The sequence below is a fragment of the Dromaius novaehollandiae genome, chromosome 8, assembly GCF_036370855.1.
Source record: "Dromaius novaehollandiae isolate bDroNov1 chromosome 8, bDroNov1.hap1, whole genome shotgun sequence".
In the NCBI taxonomy this organism is placed as follows: domain Eukaryota; kingdom Metazoa; phylum Chordata; class Aves; order Casuariiformes; family Dromaiidae; genus Dromaius; species Dromaius novaehollandiae.
The window spans coordinates 25819523-25824003 of NC_088105.1; positions in this window are offsets into that span (position 1 = coordinate 25819523).

A 4481-nucleotide genomic window follows, 5' to 3' on the forward strand; every position below is an offset into this window, starting at 1 on the left:
ATGCTATTTTTGTATTTTGTTTGTTTTTTCCTTTTAGTGGGCTCCAGAATTTGTTTGGTGTAGCCTTAGGGAAATCCACTTTGTTCATAACCTAATGAAAGTAGCCAAGTAAAGATGAGATGTTTCAAAGTCTCCCTCACCTATGCACTTTTCCTTTCCTTGCCCATTACAAATTCATCTCTTCTTTGGTTCTTCATGCCTTTGTGAAAATTTGCATATAGCTCCTGCCCTAGTCTACCTAACCTTTTGGAAGGTGCCTAAGAAACTCTTGCCCTCCTCAGGGTAATAGAAAGGAAATTAACTCCAAAGCTTAGAGTCCTGTATTGAAAATGCATTGCTGCTGTGCCCCTTATCTTCAGAATTGGATGTAATGTACCGATAGGACTCCCTGAAAAAATAGCAGTAGAATAACGTAGGGAAGAAAGGAACATGGAACTCTTCAAGGAGCTAAGACAGAAAACTTTGGAGTTTTTGCTGGTTGTATCAATACCTAGAATTGCAACTGAATAAGAATTAGTAACCAGTGCAAACTTCTGAATATACTTGTATGGTTCTTGACAGAGCTTCTTTAAGGAAACAGAGTTGTGTGTATTAATCTTGTTGGTCAGGTTTTCTGCTGCATAAGCAAGACTTACAGCCTTACAGCAGCAGCATCATAGCTTTTCTGAAGTAGTCCTGATCCCCACCACCACCCCCTCCTGTTCCCTCCCAATGAATAGGTGATCATTAGTGATATCTGCTGAAATGGCTTAACAGTGTACAGGTACTGTTTGGCTTATATCTTCCCTACAACACATTGGACAGCTTTTGCCTGGTTTTTAGTTAGGGAAGAATAAAAGTATATATTCTAAATTATCTAGAGATGCAAAGTGAAAAATGGAATGTGTTGGCAATTTAGTAAGAGGACAGTGACTGGTATGTAGGACTCCTATTTTCAAACTAATAGATTACTCCAGCTCTTTAAATACATAGTCATGGTGGTATCAACATGCCAGTAGGGGCTGCTGTTGTTTTAAAGTAATTAAGTTGTGTTTTCTGAGGGTTTACTGGGCCACTTAAACACATTCTTAATGGATAATTTAGTCGGACTTTCTTACTAGACAGTTTTTCTTCATGGCAGCAATTTTAGGGTAGTAATGCCTCTAAAGAGCAAAATAATTTGCTATCCATTTAGTCCATTGTGCTTATTGAATAATTAGCAACTAGGAACCATTTTGTACTAATTTTTTGCTTTAAGATTATATATCCAATGTTACAGAAGTGGTAATTCATTTGAATGCCTCCATGGAAGAACCAGCTGTGCCAGAAGTGAGTATGCAGCTGAGTCCTGAGCTGACCTCATAGACCTCATGGAGGTTTTGAGTATAGATTCAGTCCTATAACTGTGAAGAAAGAAAATGGGTGTACAGTTTTTGGATTGCTCTATGCAGTGGTCAAGAAGCTTCTCAATCTGTAGCTACTGCTAATAATGAATATTGTAAATGGCCTGGCTGGTAGTATAGTGACACTTTCAACACAGTAAAGTATTAGAACTTCATGGATCTTCTTCAGAGACTGTTGAAGAGCAAAGGGGAGACAACTCGCAGGAACTTGATAAAGGTGAGTGTCACTAGATACGGGTCCATATCTGAGATGATAGAAGTGGCCTGCTTTAGAAGGAACGAGAAGTCCTGGCTACCAGCAACCGTGATTGGTATGCTGTTATTGTTAGCTACATATGCATAATATTGGAAAGACTAGTGGTTCTCTTACACCCTGTGCTGCTTTATTTCACAAAATCTTTTAACTATAATTTGCATTGCTTGCTGCTATCTAGGTTTCTTTTTCAGTCTAAATGAAAAGAGAGAGCACTTACCAAGAATGTTAATCAGATTAGGTATGAGAACTTACTTTCCAGAATTCATTTACAGTTCTTAAACTTCTCTCTTTTTTTTTTCCCCCTTCTTTCAGTTGCAGTGGTTGAAGGTGATACAGTATGGCTTTTGCAAAACAGACTGTATGATAAAAAAAAAAAATCAATACATGAAAGTTTTACTTAAGAAAAAACTTCTTCCTGTTGAAAGTTACCATGGAATTTTGAAGGAAACAAACTCTGGCACATGCTTTTCTTTTTTGCCTCCCCTCAAAGCAGCCCTCTACCTAATTTGAAGGACTAATTCCCACAGCTTCTGCTGACCATTGCTTTACTCAGTTGCAGCAGGTCAAAAATATTTCCATGTGTATGAAAAAATTCAGACTATCCTAGTTCTTCTCAGGTATTGTATGTACACTTTAACTGGGCCAAGGTAATTCTTTAACCCACAGATAATACCTGAATACCTAAAAAATACTTACAGTATAATCAGAATGCTAAATAGGGTAAGGCTCAGATGTTGTAAGGATATCAGTCAGTGTATGTAGAATTAACTACCACTTGTGCTTCAACTGTTTGGAATTTGCTGCTAGCACAATTGTTTTAGGTGTGAAGACATGCAATGTGTCTTGGTTTTACCTTCTTTCCCCTCCCCTCCCCATCTAATTTGGGAGGGAAATAATAACAATGTAAGAAAGGGTGATATAATTGGAACCAAATAATCCCCCCCCCTCCAGTGCTCAAATTATATGATGATGGTTCATTATTTACTTTCAGACAGTACATCTGATCTCTAAAGTTCACTAGCCCCAGCAAAGTTACACTGTAATAAAAAAATCCTATGATAAATACTGTGTTTCAGTTTTCACATTGAGACTGAACTAGTGTTGTTCAAGTCTTTTTTGAGTTGTACAAGACATACCTTTCATGCAACTGCAGTTAGCTGTAAGTTTGTGTTAAGTGTTCAATTACAGTTGTATGGAAGAGCTTGCCAGCATCATTATAAAAAGTTTATCATCTGAGGCACAAAATTTGTTTGCCCCCCTTTAGCATAATAATAGATTGATAATTATGGAGGAAAAAAAATTCAGTCTTCTGAAGTGAGCTGGATGGCAGTTCCCAAAATAGAGGTTGCACAACCCCAGGCTGACTTAGAGTCTTGATGAAATCTGTTTGAAAAAGCTAAGATTTGCTGGGCTGACAAGCTAGGAAGAGTGGTTGTTAGTGTGAAACTGTAGAAACTGCTGAAATAAAAAGATTCATTTTTGGTCATTAGAACAGTCTTTACCAGAATTCATACTGTTGTGATTAATCTTCCTATATAACAGTAGGCACTGTGTGAACAGAGATAAAATGATTAAATAACCAGTATGTCATAGATTTTAAGTTAGAGTAGAAGTCACAATGTTTGTGGCTTGAAACCTGCAGTTTACTGCGCTTCTTGAAGTTACTCCTCCAGAAATAGCCTTTAACTCAGTAGCCCCTGTCCATTTTGCTTACACCTTCTTTTTGTTGATCCATGTGCCATCCAGCTCACTTCAGAAGACTGTAACTTTTTTTTCTGTGTTGACAAGAAATCATTCGTCCTCTTTCATGATTATCAATCTATCACCATGCTCAAGGAAGTCAAGCACGTTTTTGTGCCTCTCCAATTTCTGAAGACAGCTGACCCATTGCCTCCATGCCCCGACATTTCCAGAACAGAGCCCTTTTGTGAACGTGCTCCTGTGATGTCAATGTAAATCAGTATTACTAATGAAGTTGGCTGCAAGCCTACTTCGGTTCAGGTGCTTGGCTCCATTTGCTATTTGGCTCCTTAGGAAATACAAAAGTTCTAGCTAACTTGCACTTCCATTCTCCCCTCTGCTGCTAAGAAGCTCTGTTTTAATTGTTCACATTTGAACTGTCATTTACCTTGGAAGATGCAATATTTACAGATTGCTTTTGAAATCTTTGTTCATTTAAAAAATATTCCTGGTCAGTGTGACCTGAGCTGAAAGGACATCCTGGTCCTCTGATGAAAATAAATAAATTATATCTATCTATATATTGATATGTCTATATAGATACAGTTCCTCAGTACAATGTTTGATGTGCTTTGGTGCACGTATAAGAATAGCAAGGGTCTGTATCCTAGTCCCTTCTCTTCAGGGGTGACCATAATCCAACGCGGAGGAAAGAGAAAGAAAACAGGAAGCCTGTTTTGTTAATTGGGCCGCTATCAGTTAGATAACAGTTAGGGTCAGATGCCAGGTCAACATAACCTGGGCAAAATCAACCTAATCTGTGGAAGAACCAAATACCAGCAGCCAGCCATGACTTAATCTAGGAAATTAAGTAACGTGTTTATTGTAAATTTATTGTAAACAGCCTAGTAAAAATGTTTTACTAAGAAAAGTGGAAACTCTTAGACAACCCAGCAAAGGTTTTAAACAATAAAATCACCCGGATGCCAAGATTTGACTTGATTTCCTTCATTCTTTGTGAAGAGAATGTCTGATTGCAAAAAGGGAGGTGTTTACATAAACTGATAAAAAACTTGAGAATTCAGCAGAATGCAGCCACGTGCTCCTGAGCATTCTTCCATAAAAGTCTCACCATATCTAGCAGCTCCTCATTCATCTTCGCC